General features: G+C 40.9%; 1 protein-coding gene and 1 long non-coding RNA gene across 4 annotated transcripts in view; both read left to right on the forward strand.

Moving 5' to 3' along the window:
• The window catches only part of cacna1ia (calcium voltage-gated channel subunit alpha1 Ia), a 378,911-nt gene that overhangs the window by 336,155 nt on the left and 26,352 nt on the right, over nucleotides 1-16,404 (forward strand). The window lies entirely within an intron of this gene.
• Nucleotides 22-690, forward strand: LOC139062168 (uncharacterized). The gene is made up of 3 exons (XR_011515754.1): nucleotides 22-80; nucleotides 264-357; nucleotides 479-690. It is a non-coding gene; the product is annotated as an uncharacterized lncRNA (long non-coding RNA).

The raw sequence follows: 16,404 nt of genomic DNA on the forward strand, positions 1-16,404 counted from the left end.
GACCCTGAATTGAGACACAGCCTTAAAAACAATGGCGGACAGTGAAGCGGGAGCTGTCGGAGAGGATTGCGCATATAAATGTAAGTATAAACTTGAAAACTGTCAGTTTAAGGACTTTTTGTGATACATGAACGTTATTTTAGTTAGAAATGTTACAGTAAAAGTGCTTGTATTGCGGTCTCGGCTCGTATGTTCGGCCGCGCTCGGTGTCGTACTTCTCCCACTACGTTTCCCCCTGATTTTAATAGAAGTTTGTATTTTAGGACCAAAAGAGAAAACCAGGGAATTTATTAAGCTTAGGGCGGAGATGGACCACATGATCACCGGAGCAAAGTATTCGGCAGCTGTGGCATGGAGGTACAATAACATCTCATATTTTAAAAACTCGTTTGAGTATATTTTTTTCTGCGAAAACATGAAAGGAATAACCCGTTGTCCTCTTTTCTCTTCCTGTTTCTTTTCTTACATGTTTGTTAAGACTATTCTGGAGAAAATGGGCATCCAGGGGAAGGTGCCAGCGATGAGCTTCTGGAGCTGATCTGGGAGGACATGAGGCTGCAGAGCAGCAGAGAGCACAGGAGAGAAGGAAGAACTTTGACAGCTTTTTACTTTGCTAGAAAAAAATGGTTAATGAAGATTAAACATGTACATATAAAAGAAATATCTAAATAAAATCAGTTCTGCATTAAACTCTTGAATTTTATTTTTGTTTACAAATGAGAATTGTTTACTAGAGGGTATCCGCTGGGTCTTGAAAAGTCTTAAAAGGTGATAAATCGGTTTTGGTCAAATTAAGACCCTTAGAAAGTATTAAAAACTATTATCACATCTTTGCTCAGGCTCAGCTAGTCTAAAGTATTTTCTCTGAATTAGCTCTCCAACAGTCAAGGAAATGATTAACCCCCAGAGACCCACGGTTGTAGTATCACAACATCAGATTTAAGTCTACAAAAATAAACCTTCCCCATTTTTTTTCTTTTTAAAACCACATTTACATTGCTAATAGGTCCTATTCAGTTCTGCAACACTATTGGCTGTTAAAATGTGTAAATAGGCCCGTTTATCTGGCCTCCTAGAACAACATGTGAAAGGTTAAAAATATTTTGCAGTTGTTTTCTAAATTTGGGTTTCTGGGGGTTAAAAAGCTAAATAAAACGTCGAGCTCCATCGTTTAAGGTTCCTTCTGCCCAGCAGTTCCACGGTTGCTAGGCGACGGAACGTTCGCCGAGGGAGTTCATGAAGGCTAGGCCTGTCCAAATTCACAGCCGTTAACATCCGGTCTACCCGGCCGACGGAGGACGCAGCCCACGTCGGCCGGGTGGGCTGGGTCCTTCGAAGGATGCAGACCCTGAATTGAGACACAGCCCCTGTTGCAGCCTGGTGTAGCTAGCGCTAACAAAGAGCTAACACGAGCCAACTGATACAACTTTAAATGACGGTGTGTATTTTCCCTGACGACAGAAGCAGTACATACCTAAATCACTGCAAGCAAGCGATATTTTTGTGTTCAATGTTATACCTTTTCAACAGTTGGCCATTAGGGTCAAAAATCCCCAGAAGAGCAATTTTCAGATCGTTGAAACTCCAGCAAAACACAGACTCCCTTTCATCACTGGCGACGAATGAAGAGGCAAATTTTTACAACAACGTTTATAAAAGGTGAAAGTTGTGTAACCGTTTGTTACAAATCAAATCAAATCAAACGAGAGACTTAGACCCATTCCCATGTAAATTAGACCTGATTTTTACGGTTACATGTTACGAAGCCACCAATATTTTTCAACAACTGGGCATCAACAACACTTAGATAGATATTTGTAGAGTTAAATGGTAAACATTACACATCGTCTCTTTAAAGTGTTAAAAACTCTTTAGTATTGCTATAACGGGGCTCTTCATCCACTGTAATGGCAGCATGCTGATGGGATAGTTGTTGATGAGCCAATGGTAACAATAGCCTTTCATTATTTTATATTCATGCACAAAAAGCTAAGTCTGGATTTCATCACATCAAAGGTATCAAAGGTACAAATGTGTCAGCATTGCTGGTTTGAGGAGAGCTAAAATACATTTCTTTGATGAACATTTTTACACTGATATGTCTAGCATAACCTATAAACCCCTTCTCCTCCTGCTATGACTTAACCAAAAGTGGTCTTCCCTCTTTTTTTTTTAGAAGAAACTAAATAAAATGCACATATGTTCTTTAGAAAGATGTGAACTTAAAGGATGACTTGCCTTTATGCATTTCTTCTGCCATTAAACAAGTTTAAATGAGCTCCAATGCTTCTGATGAGCCCCACACAGACAGAATCTGGCTGTTGGACCCTGATAGGAGTCTGGAAGGTTCATCTCTGTCAGCAGATCAGGAACACTGATTCCTCTGAGCCTTTCCATTGTGTCAGAAACGTCAAGGTTAATGAGGGAAGTCATTTCTGCCTCTGCATAAGGTTGTACAGGGTCTGTGTTGTCAGGTAAAGGAATCTGTTGTGGTTCATCAGCTGTTGATGAGAGATTCAGAAACATATTTCACATTTGCTCTATATGCAGTGAAAGTCCTGATTCCTTAAATAAGTAATCGTATTATGTTCAGGCAAAGGTGAATTAAGCAAATACGTTACCATCAGCGTTGGGAGTAACGCCGTTTAAGTATAACGGCGTTTCTAACGGCGTTCTTTTATAGGTAACGGAATAATCTAATTAATTACTTTTCCCGCCGTTGCAACGCCGTTACCATTACTGGGGACGGAAGGTTGTGCGTTACTATGTGCTTGTCCAACGTTGAGCAGCAGTGTGAGGCTTTCTGACCGGCACACTTCAGCTGCAGCCAGGGAGAGAGAGGTATCGGTAACGCACTTACAAGCATGATGATGATTGGCCGGGTGGGCGGAGACCCTCAGTGTTCTCACTGTCTCAGTCGCTGCTGCTGGAGACACAACAAAGCAATGACGGGCATAGCTCCGTTTAAAATAACCGCTTTAATAAAAAATATTTCTTTCAGTAACGAGCAAACTAATTAATTACGTCTTCTTTTATCAAAACGTCGTTTGTTACTGATAAGAAAATGCGTGCATTAAGCAGCGCGGTGTGTTGAAGCTGTCATCAGCTGATCAGGAGCTAAAGAGGCAGATGTTTAAGAGCATCACGGCCCGTGAAGAACGAGGAAGACGTGATGAATATCTATGGCTGCAGGTGTGGATCTGCAGCCGTGCCCTTCTTAGCGTGACAGCGGGACGTCCCGAAGGTCCACTCACCTGTTCACCGCTCAGACGTCCTGATCTTCTACCTTCCTAGATCATCCAGATTTAACCTGTTTCTGATCATGTCTTTAGTCCCGCTGTAACACTGATGCATCAGTCTCAGACGACATGGAGCTCAGGTGTTATCAGAACTACCTGTGAGTGTTTACCACCCAGCTTCAGCTCTTCTGTGGTTGGGTCTGACCCAAGTTAGTACATTTAAGTCCTCCATCAGGCTTGTGCCTCTTCTAGTGTCATTTTAAAGGATATTTATTTATTTATTTATTTAACCATTACTAGATTAGCAGCAAATGAAATGCTGCTAAAAACACACAATTATGTGAAGCTGGAAAAATTAGAATACTGTGCAAAATTACATTTATTTCTGTAATTTAACTAGACCGAGATACCATTTAAAGGCTCAGGAACCTTTACGGGTGTTTCTATTTGCAATTTTAAATTTTAGCTGATTGGGGTCTTGTTAAATATCACACAGTGACCTTTTAATAGTCTAGATTAGTGTAATGTTCCTATTAGTAGTTCCTCCTGTTAAGTGCTTATTTATTTAAATTATTCAGATTTATATAAAACATTTGGACATACATTTTATTATGTTCAGTCATTAGTCATTTATATTTTACTATTGTAGTAATTCTTGCATTCTTTAATGAAAAAAGTAACTAAGTAGTTACTTTAGTTGGTAATTAGTTACTTTTATGATCTTGTAACTCAGTTAGTAACTGAGTTACTTATTTGACAAAGTAATCAGTAACTATAACTAATTACTTTTTAAAAGTAACGTTCCCAACACTGTTTACCATTTATTTTTCAATAATATTTATGTGCATGTGTTTGCAGTAATCTGGCTCCTTCTACCCAACTATTATAAAGGATCCCAAACAAATACTTTGGATTCCTAAAATCAGTCTATCCATTTATCTACACATTTATGCCATCATCTTTTCACAATTCATGGTTTCTTCAACGTTTTCAAATAACTAAAACCGTTAAAACGAAAACTAAGTTCTTTAGATATGATCTGATGATTTCTCATGGCATGCAAAAACTTGGGCACAAATTCTTTCTTCATTTTAAAACGTTGCATGAGAAGAAACGTCCTGATCAGAAGATGAAGGAAACAGAAACATTTTTTTTCTTAACAAGACCGCATTTTAGCTTTTGATCTCAGTGTGCATACCTCTTTGCCTGGGATTGATTTCGCAAGTTCAACTCTGGTAGGGATGCAGGTTTTCCTTTGATGGCTTTTCCATGAAAGTCATGTATGTGCAGGTGTTGCTGCACGCTTCAGCAGCGCACAACCACTCCACAGTCTGTGCTGCATTCCCCAGCCTGATTTGCAGTCCAACAGGAGTTTGAATTTGCCTTCCCAGCAATGCTACAGAGCAGATCTCTTGGAAGTTTTTTTTAGCACCTTCAAACCCTAACTTGACATCCTCTGTAGCAGTAAATTATGTCTCCATCCCAGTAAAATCTGCAGAATAAACTTACCTAAAAGCCAGAGTTCATTTTAGTTTTCTCCTGCTTTCTGCCTGCTCTGGTTACTTTTCATTAATTTTAAAGCGTGTTTCAGTGTAAAGTTATAAATAATTACCATCCCCCTCATAGATTGCTTTCTTAACGGTCTTTGCATAAAAGATAATACTTTACCAGGACAATGCTGAGTCAGAGAGAAGCTAAGGCCAAAGTGTACTGCTGCCAGTCAACAGCCTCAGATCTCCATCACATGATTTACATGGAATTATTTGTTTATTTACTAGAGATGTAAGAAAATATCGATACGCTGACATGTTTGTGTTAGGACACTGAATCAATATCTAAAGCAGTGTATCAATTTAATTCAGTTCAGTTTATTTATATAGCACAAAATCATGACGGGTCATCTCGAGGCAATTCACGAAGTAAACATTCCAATTATTTCATTGCAAAATGTGAATTAGTTAAACATCTCCTGTATAAGGAAACATGCAGATTGCATCAAGTCAGTGACTTGTTGTGTCAAGAGTCTTTACAGCAATCCTCATACCAAGCAAGCATGTAGCGATCGTGGAGAGGAAAACTTCATTTTAACAGGAAGAAACCTCCAGAGGATCCTGGCTCAGTATAAGCAGCCATCCACCACGACTCACTGGTTATCGAGAAGACAGAGCGGAGAACACACACACACACACACACACACACACACACACACACACACACACACACACACACAAAATACAATTTATACCAAGTAGTGTTTCTAGGGCTGCATGCATTGCAATTTCCTAGTAGATATGCTATGGGCCTTATGCTGAAAGACACTCAAACAAACCGGAAAACGCTACAGAGGACTTACGGTTTGCTTGCCGATAACACTGCTAGCTAGTATTAGGAGTTTTAGCTGGACTTTTAACAGCTGTTTTAACATGAGTTCATCTCAGCCGACTAAATATTTGAAGCACGATAACACCATTTCTGCTGTGTGCCACAACACCCCAATGTCTGGCAAATTCAACCCTTCCGTAAGATTTCATCACTTCCCAAGAGATGACAGTTTGTGAAAAATATGGATATAGAACATGAGGCTTGATTAATACTGTCCCCGAACTGGAACAGGTAGGAACTGGAACCGAACCGAGCACCCAACCATTCCTAACATCTAGCATACTCTCAGCTTGTGGTTCATTTCACTTTTGTGGATAGTTCTGTGACATTCTGCTCTGATACTGACAGCTCTGGTCACCCTGTCTTTGTTTGATACTGGAAAAAATGAAATAAAACTTTAAAAGCATACAATGTGCTTATACAAGAGTCTTTTCAAGAAAATAACAAACACAGATTGATGAAAATTTTGATCTGTTACGACATTCCTAACTGAATTGGTAAATTAAGTTACTAGCTGCAAAGCTAACATAAACATTAATTTTACATACCTTTGTAGTTGCAAATATAGGATGAGGCGTACAGCTTAAATCCCTTATCCATTTTTGTGGCAGGAGTTTTAGAAGTCGCTCGGCATATCCTATGGACATCTGAAACTTTTATTTTTGGAGAACGTGTATAACACAATGCCATGGTTAGCAACCGCTATCGTAGCTCAAACTGGGCTGTGGATGGGAAGAAAGTGGTGCAACCCATTTAGCATAATGCGGAAGTGGGATGTGCATAAGCCCTATTTAGTAGAAGAAGAAAGAAGAAGAAGAAAATATTATTTCTATAGCGCCTCTCAAGATAAAGATCACGAGGCGCTTCACAAAAACAAAAAAATGTAAAAATATATAAAAGACTTTAGAAAATCGTTAAAAATATATTTAAAATGAGCAAAATATAGACAATTGTGATTAAAAAAATGTAAAAAAAGAGAGAGAGTGATTAGGAAAGAAGGAAATCAGTGGATCCTGAGGAAGGTGGAATAGGTGGGGAGAGCAGAACAAGGAGAGGGTGATGAAGCTCACACAAAAGCCAGCTTGAACAAGTGACTTTTCAGCTGCTTTTTAAAGGAGACCACTGAGTCCACTGATCTCAGGCTCAGGGGGAGAGAGTTCCAGAGTCTGGGGGCCACAGCAGTAAATGATCTGTCACCTTTGGTCTTTAGCCTGGTGCACTACACAACCAGTAGGCTTTGATCACTGGTCCTCAAGGACCTGCTGGGGGTGTAGGGACTGAGAAGATCACCAATGTAAGATGGTGCTTGTCCATGTAAGGCCCTATAGACCAGAACCAGGATCTCGAAATGAACCCTGACGTTGACTGGCAGCCAGTGAAGCTGGACGAGAAGTGGGGTGAGGTGGGTGTGTTTGGAGGACTTGGTCAGAAGCCGAGCATAGGCATTATGAACCACCTGTAGACGGTTCAGGGAGGTTCTGCTCAGACACGTGAAAAGAGAGTTACAGTAGTCTAAGCGTGAGGAGATGAAGGTGTGGAGAACTGTCTCAAGTTCAGAGCGGGACAGAATGGGATTCAGCTTAGCAATGTTCCTGAGTTGGAAGAATGAGGAGTGAACAAGAGAACTGACATGAGAATCTAAGGTGAGAGCTGGGTCAAAGGTCACGCCAAGATTCCTGACGGAAGTTTTGGTGTGAGAAGCAAGCTGACCAAGAGTCTCTGACTTTGGGGACCAGCTTGTCTGGGGCACAGATGAGGATCTCAGTCTTATCTTCATTCACCTGTAGAAAGCTCCCAGCCATCCAGGTTTTGATAGAGTCTAAGCAGGTGTGTAACAGCTGCAGCTTAGACAACTCATGGGGCTTAAAGGAGATGTACAGTTGGATGTCATCTGCATAAAGATGGTAGGAGATTCCTTTGAAGGAGCTCAGGATGCGCTGAAGAGGAAGCAGATAGAGGAGGAAGACTAGAGGTCCCAGCACAGAACCTTGTGGGACACCATGGGTAAGAGAGGTGTTGGAGGACCTAAACTTGGAGACGGCCACAGAAAAGGAGCGCTCAGAGAGATAAGAGGAGAACCACTCCAGAGCAGATCCTGATAGGCCTACCCAGTCTCTGAGCCTCTCCAGTAGCAGATGATGGTCAACAGTGTCAATGGCTGCAATCAGGTCCAGCAGGACCAGAACAGAACAGTCCCCTGCATCACTGTGAGTCAGAAGGTCATTAGAGACCCTAAGAAGAGCTGTTTCAGTAGAATGAGCTCTACGAAAACCTGACTGGAAGCTATCATAGATGTTATGTTCATCAAGAGCAGCTGTGAGTAGTTTAGCCACAGCCTTTTCCAAGATCTTGGAGATGAACGGAAGTTTAGAGATGGGTCTGAAGCTGCTATGGGGAGAGGCATCGAGACTTGTTTTTTTAAGAAGTTGGTGGATTACAGCGTTCTTAAAGTAAGCAGGGACCTGACCAGAAACCAGAGAAGCATTAATTATGGAGAGCACGCTGGGACCGATGGACTGAAATGCACTTTTAAACAAAGATGAGGGTAAGATGAAGAGGCGGCATGCAGAGGTCTTCATAGAGTTAACTAGTTTGGTTAACTCAGGGAAAGTAACACGAGCAAATCTATCTAGGATGATGGGTCATAGTAAGATGGGCCATAGTGATCTCTTAGTAAGAGATTTATTGTCTTTTCTGAGTGAATTTATAGTTAATTCAACAGGTAAACTAGTAGTAGCACATTCTATGTTAATGAAAGTAAAATGTTATTATCAGGAGAGGGAGAATGTTTAAGTGGTTAGCAGCAGTGGTCAAACCGATGCCCTGTTCAAACATTTGAATGCAAGTAGCTGGATTTTGAAGTTAATCCTGAACAGAACAGGCAACCAATGTGGTGTTTTAAGAATGGGTGTGATGTGCTGTCTTCTGTCAGCTCCAGTCAGAAACTGTGCTGCCGAATTCTGGATGAGCTGAGCTCTGGACAGAGCAACTTTGCAGATTCCGTATGAACAGGAGTTGGAGTAGTCTAGCCGGAATGTTATGAAGGCATGAATCACTGACTCTAGAAGACGGACACTCAGGGTGGGCTTTAATTTAGAAATTCGCCTAAGGTGGTAGAAACAGGACTTGATTGTGCTGTTGACCTGAGCGTCCATCTTCATAACCGGGTCCATTTTTACTCCCAGATTTGAAGCGGAGGATGTTAAATGAGGAGAGAAAGAGTGGAGGTCAGGTGACTGGGTCGCTCTAGCAGTGTCGGGGCTAAATTAAATTATTAAATGACTCGCACTTGTATAGCGCCTCTCAGAGTAAGGACTCCAAAGCGCTTTACACTACAGTGTATCATTCATCCATTCACACACACATTCACACACTGATGGTGATGAGCTACAATGTAGCCACAGCTGCCCTGGGGCACGCTGACAGAGGCACGGCTGCCGAGCACAGGCGCCTCCGACCACCACCAGCAGGCAAGGTGGGTTAAGTGTCTTGCCCAAGGACACAACAGCAGAATTCTCTGTCCAGAGCCGGGATCGAACCTGCAACCTTCCGATTACTGGACAACCCGCTCAACCTGTTGAGCTACTGCTGCCCCTAGTTGTGACTAATATATTCTTATTGGGGCTTTTTAGGTCTTTTAGCTGTTTGGTGAAGTACTAAGAATGTATTGCAGATGCAGTTAAGAAGAATATGTGGGAAAATTTCACTAACACACACACACACACACAGAAGAGAAGAGATAATGACTGAGCCAGTGACAGTCAGATAGACACAGTAATTAATTTCAGCTCTCCTCTCTCTCTCTCTCAGCCTCCATTCCCTGCAGACGAGCCCTATTGTTGTCCACTAATACAGTTATTAATGGGGGCCAACACACAGGCCACCACAGTCAATCAAACATTATTTTTATATTAAGCTCTCCACCTACACATAACAGACCATCTCAGGCTTGTCTGTAGGAGTGAGACAGGAAGTGTGTGTGTGTGTGTGTGTGTGTGTGTGTGTGTGTGTGTGTGTGTGTGTGTGTGTGTGTGTGTGTGTGTGTGTGTGTGTGTGTGTGTGTGTGTGTGTGTGTGCATGCTTTTATTTAGTCCGTTTCTGCAGAAGGATTTTCTGTATATTTATGTACAGTAAGTCGGCTCTTGGATTCCTCACCCCTTTCGTATCTGAACACATAAGTCACGACTAAATGTAATAAAGCCATGTGAGTCATATGAGATGTGTGTTTGCATAACGGATCTAAGTATAGTTGAAAACGCAGCGCTGCACAATTGTGTTATGAAAACAGGCTTTATGTGGGGATTGAAGAGAAGTGACCTTATTTTGCGGCATCTGTTGGGAAATATCTGCTGATGTAATACAGTTATTTGGGCTGTTAGGAATGTGTTGCAGCCAGGCATGGTGGGTTAAATTCACTTGGAAATATAAAGTCACGGCAACAAACACGATAATATTTTAAAAGTAGCTGCCTTTTCCAGATTATTTATTTATTTATTTATTGCAGAAACCAATCTGGCAGATGAGATTTAAGCAAGCAGAAATCCTATAATTCATTCAGAAAAGCCCTGAGTGATTCCATCTAAATTACTTTAAACCGGATTCTACTCAGAGCGGATGGCAAATGCTTAAATCTTAAATTGTTTCAACATCGTATTGAACAGCCTAATTGAGGTGATATATCAAACATAATTGCTCCACACTCAGTGCTCAGTGCTTTGATAGTAAAATTATTATATTACATGGCTAATGAGTATTTGGAGTTTTATTATTAAGGATCTATTTATTCATAAAGGGCAATATCTGGTTCCATGGAAAGAGTTTTGTATTTTTTGGTGGGGGGCGTTGGGGGGACATGTCCTCCTCACGTTTTCCAAAGCCAATTTTTGTTCCTGCACTTGTTATCATCCAAAACCTACATTATGCTATATGAAACAGACACTGGTTGAGCACTAGGACCAAGCGGAAAACAACCGCTGCTGTTGAAGCCTGTTTCCCATTAGAACAATCTAAAAGCATATCTGTTGGTTCTGTTGATACTTGCTAACATGTGACTGGCCATTCCTGCCATATGTGTACTTTACAGTGCTGAATTCCTGACATTGCATAAAAGAGCCTCTAGGCTGTAGTTTTATACGTTATATATATATATATATATATATATATATATATATATATATATATATATATATATACATACATACATACACATATGTATATGTACAGTGGGGCAAAAAGGTATTTAGTCAGCCACCGATTGTGCAAGTTCTCCCACTTAAAATGATGACAGAGGTCAGTAATTTTCATCATAGGTACACTTCAACTGTGAGAGACAGAATGTGAAAAAAAATCCATGAATTCACATGGCAGGATTTTTAAAAAAATTATTAGTAAATCAGGGTGGAAAACAAGTATTTGGTCAATAACAAAAATTCAACTCAATACTTCGTAACATAACCTTTGTTGTCAATAACAGAGGTCAAACGATTACTATAGGTCTTTACCAGGTTTGCACACACAGTAGCTGGTATTTTGGCCCATTCCTCCATGCAGATCTTCTTGAGAGCAGTGATGTTTTGGGGCTGTCGCCGAGCAACACAGACTTTCATCTCCCTCCACAGATTTTCTATGGGGTTGAGGTCTGGAGACTGGCTAGGCCACTCCAGGACTTTCAAATGCTTCTTACGGAGCCACTCCTTTGTTGCCCGGGCGGTGTGTTTGGGATCATTGTAGTGTTGGAAGACCCAGCCACGTTTCATCTTCAAAGCTCTCACTGATGGAAGGAGGTTTTGGCTCAGAATCTCACGATACATGGCCCCATTCATTCTGTCCTTAACACGGATCAGTCGTCCTGTCCCCTTAGCAGAAAAACAGCCCCAAAGCATGATGTTCCCACCCCCATGCTTCACAGTAGGTATGGTGTTCTAGGGATGCAACTCAGTATTCTTCTTCCTCCAAACACGACGAGTTGAGTTTATACCAAAAAGTTCTACTTTTGTTTCATCTGACCACATGACATTCTCATGTACTCTCTGGCAAACTTCAGATGGGCCTGGACATACACTGGCTTCAGCAGCGGAACACGTCTGGCACTGCAGGATTTGATTCCCTGCCGTTGTAGTGTGTTACTGATGGTGACCTTTGTTACTGTGGTCCCAGCTCTCTGCAGGTCATTCACCAGGTCCCCCCATGTGGTTCTGGGATTCTTGCTCACTGTTCTCATGATCATTTTGACCCCACTGGATGCGATCTTGCATGTAGCCCCAGATCGAGGGAGATTATCAGTGGTCTTGTATGTCTTCCATTTTCTGATAATTGCTCCCACAGTTGATTTTTTTCACACCAAGCTGCTTGCCTATTGTAGATTCACTCTTCCCAGTCTGGTGCAGGTCTACAATTCTTTTCCTGGTGTCCTTCGAAAGCTCTTTGGTCTTGGCCATAGTGGAGTTTGGAGTCTGACTGTTTGAGGCTGTGGACAGGTGTCTTTTATACAGATAATGAGTTCAAACAGGTGCCATTAATACAGGTAACGAGTGGAGGACAGAAAAGCTTCTTAAAGAAGACGTTACAGGTCTGTGAGAGCCAGATATTTTCCTTGTTTGAAGTGACCAAATACTTATTTTCCACCCTGATTTACAAATACATTCTTTAAAAATCCTGCCATGTGAATTCATGGATTTTTTTTTCACATTCTGTCTCTCAAAGTTGAAGTGTACCTATGATGTAAGTTACTGACCTCTGTCATTATTTTAAGTGGGAGAACTTGCACAATCGGTGGCTGACAAAATACTTTTTTGCCCCACTGTATATACATATACATATACATATGTATATATGTGTGTGTGTGTGTGTGTGTGTGTGTGTGTGTGTGTGTGTGTGTGTGTGTGTGTGTACATATATATATATATATATATATATATATATATATATATATATATATATATTAGAGGTGGGAAAAATGATCGATTCTAAGATGCATCACGATTCAGCCGTGCACGATTCCGCATCGATGCAGCAACGTGACATAATGAGATTTTCTCCCTATGTCTATGTCGGGGGTCGGCAACCCGCGGCTCTGGAGCCGCATGCGGCTCTTCCATCCATCTGATACAGCTCTCTGTGCTTGTAAAAATAATGAATGGATATTTAAATAAAATGCTTTATACTTTACTGCATTAAATTTACATCTGTATGCTAATTCTAAATGTAAAGATTGTCTGCGTGAACCTGAACAGTTCCAACCTAATCTTACTGTGAGACCAGGTTGATGTGTCACGCTTGTGCGTGATCATATCGGCGCATTCTGAGCTAACGAGGATGTGAGATTCTGGGATTCTCCTCAGACGGCTCCTGGATGTGTCGCCACATTGGAGACAGGAACAAGCGCTATTCAGCCAAAGTTTCATCATCAGGGAACATTTTCTAAGAGACAAGTCTCGCTTCAGTCGGAGGAATCTTCCTGCATGCGCTCTGGTTCTGCGACGCGCTCCGAGCCCCTCTCCACATCTTCAGCTCGCTGTGGACCTTATGTAGTACATGCTGACAGCGAGCTGCACTGAGCAGTGTCCAGCTCAGATGTTCATATGGGAATCTTTTCTTGGGTGATTTAGCTACATCTGCGATGTGCATAACGAATAAAATGTCAGTTCGTCTGCATGCGTCGGGGTAATTCTTTCTATTCTTTCTCCTTCAAAATAAACGGTCAAATACGGGAACTGTCTGGTCAACACAAGCCCCACTTTTAACTGTTCTGTTTTCTTGTGAAAATTGTTGCAAAGAGATAAAATTAAACTTGATTAACACCAGAGCCAGGCGCACTGTGCCGTTATCTCCGTCACTGTAAATGAGGGAAAAACAAATGGATCGGATCATTTTCTGACCTTCCCCACCTACAAAGTTTAATTACAACAATAAAACGTGACAGAGCCTGGATTTGTATTCTGAACAGTCTAAACATGTTTTAAACTAAACGTATGACAAAAGTGGCACCTGCTCAGTAAAACCACCAACAGGGTGAAAAATATCAAAATACTGTAGGCACAACTTCTGGATCCTCTTTATATAAATCATTTTATTGATTATCGTCTTATGAAAGATAACTTTGATGTACACGAGCGACCGGTACCGGCTGCTGTCACCTGTTGTTAGCAGCTCTCTGCTGTCTGAGGGTAGGCCCCGCCCACAACGCTGCAGCTGCTGTGGCTCCCAGTGTTTTCTTTACTGTGGGAAACGGGTAATAATGGCTCTTTGATGGGAACAGGTTGCCGACCCCTGGTCTATGTCTATGCAGGACAATAAAGTTTTGAGGTTTTATAATTACTTCTGGGGGCAGAGTTGCAATGACATGCGCACTGCGTTGCCCTAGCGCCAATTTAAAACAGAAAAGGCAGACAGGGATACAGGGCCAACATTACCAGTAATCAAAGATGTACCCGTTACATTTAAATCGGATGTCTGGGCTAATTTTGGTTTTGGGATCCTGGATGTGAAAGAATCACTTAACACAGTATTTGTTTCCTATTTTTAAGTTCAGTAATATTCTATCTTAAAGCTGCTCTACCGAAAACATTATTTCTTATATTATTTAAGTAATTATAGGCAGCACACTTTAAAAATTATTGCTCACTATAGTGAATAGATGAATGTTCTGTTTTTCAGGGATGTCAAAATCAAAAAGAAATTGAAAACTATTCTACTGCTTTTATTAAGTAATGAAAATTTTTGTGTGAAGAATCGTGATGCATTTCAGACTCAAATCGAATCTTTGGGCAGATAATCGGAATCGGATCGAATCGTGAGGCAGGTAGAGATGCACACCACTAATATATCTATCTCTCTATATATAAAACATATATATATATATATATATATATATATATATATATATTATATATAAACATATATACATATATATGCATTTATACATATATACTTATATATACATGCATATATACACACATATATACATGTATATACACACACACACATATATGTATGTATATATATATATATATATATATATATATATATATATATATATATATATATATATATATATATATATATCTGTATGTACAGTTTACAGTGTACAGTGTTGAGGAGTAACTGAAAACATGTATTTAGAATACCAAAGATTAGTAACTGTATTCAGTTAATTACCATTTTAAAACATGGTTTTTAGAATACAGCTACTTTCATAATACCATTGGAATACTTGGTTGTTTTCCACTTTTCACTCGAAAGATGAATAAATAAATTTCGGGCAATGTGTGTCTCTGCGTTATGTTGGCTATCTATCCCATAATTCCCCTAAACCAGGGATTCCCAAAGTATGGTGCAGGGGTGCGCGAGCTGCCACTAGGGGGTGCGTGAGGTGAAAAGTGTAATAGCTGCGGAGCTCAGAGAAGTCTGTCATATGTCACCATTAGCGTAGCCAGAAACTCATTTGTGGGTGGGCCTAAGAAAACGTAAGTGGGCCCAGTAAATGTAATTGAAAACAAGTATATTTTTGCGCGCGTGTCCTCCACATGTGCCCTAGCTTCATAATAACAATGCGCCGAGCTTCAGCGCTCTGGCCTGCGCACGCCGATATGTTCCGTATTTGATCATTTTTAACTGTGTTGGAAAAATCTGAAGGTGGTGAGTCATTCTGGCAGATTGTAATTAACACCTGTCTCATGCAGGTGTTCTGACATTGTAAACCTCACACACAGAACATTGTGGATGTAACAAAATAAATCAAGAAATGATTCCCATTCAGGCTATTAACAGCGCGCTGAAGATCTGAAGTTCAGAGTGCGTCTGTCAGAGGTCAGACGTGTTCCAGCGGAACCATGGCTCACGGGTGCACAAGTGAGCACATCTGGGCTGGGCAGAAGTAATTTTACAACATTGGTTTAAATAGCGCCAATAACGAGACGCGGTGACTGGAGCGGCTCATGGAGCTGTGCCGCACACACACACACACACACACACAGATTCAATAAGCGTGCACGCTGCGCAAACTCAGACGCGCCGTCAGACTGAAGACAGAAATGAGCGCTGCCTCCTCTGTGATAAAAACTTTTAGGAGGTTTTATAACAACGTTTTTCATTCCAGGTCAAATTAAGATGTTAGCTTCTATTTTTTTTTTTTTTTTTTTTTTTAACGTGTCCTGTCTGGCTGTGAAGCAAGCAGAATTGATGTCTGAATGCTGGTAACAAGCCTTACAGTTTTACTCTCAGGTGGAGCATCAGAGCATCTGCTTTTAATGTCTCAGGTGGAGCATCAAAGAGTCTGCTTTTAATGTCGCACCTGATATTTAAAACTTTATTGTTATTGTTTTTGAATGCTTTGTAATTTCGACCAGACACAGAGACAGAGGTGAAAGAGAAAGGAAAAGAGAAAAGGTGGGGAGAGAGGGGGTTAGGTGGGGGGGGGATTCAACAAAAATAAACAATAATGAACAAGAGTCTGCTTCTAGACCTGCAAAATGAGACGAGAAAAAAGCAAAACATAACAAAAAAATGGGACACAACACCAATATAACAAAATCAAGCTATCACTGCGTCAACTTGATGAAGAAATATATAATCAATCATTGTTTAACTAAACAGTCACACGATAATATACCACAGTGCATTGAGTGCCCACCATAGTCTTAAGACATGTGTTGAACGTGCCCAAGCCCATACTTATGAGAGCACCATGTGAGCACCTGTGTGTGTACACGCGCTTGTTTATGTAAGGTTTATCTATAGGAGCGTCCAATAGAGAGTGTGAGGGACCACAGATCTGCCCCCCAAA

This window comes from Nothobranchius furzeri, chromosome 12, assembly GCF_043380555.1.
Source record: "Nothobranchius furzeri strain GRZ-AD chromosome 12, NfurGRZ-RIMD1, whole genome shotgun sequence".
Classification (NCBI taxonomy): domain Eukaryota; kingdom Metazoa; phylum Chordata; class Actinopteri; order Cyprinodontiformes; family Nothobranchiidae; genus Nothobranchius; species Nothobranchius furzeri.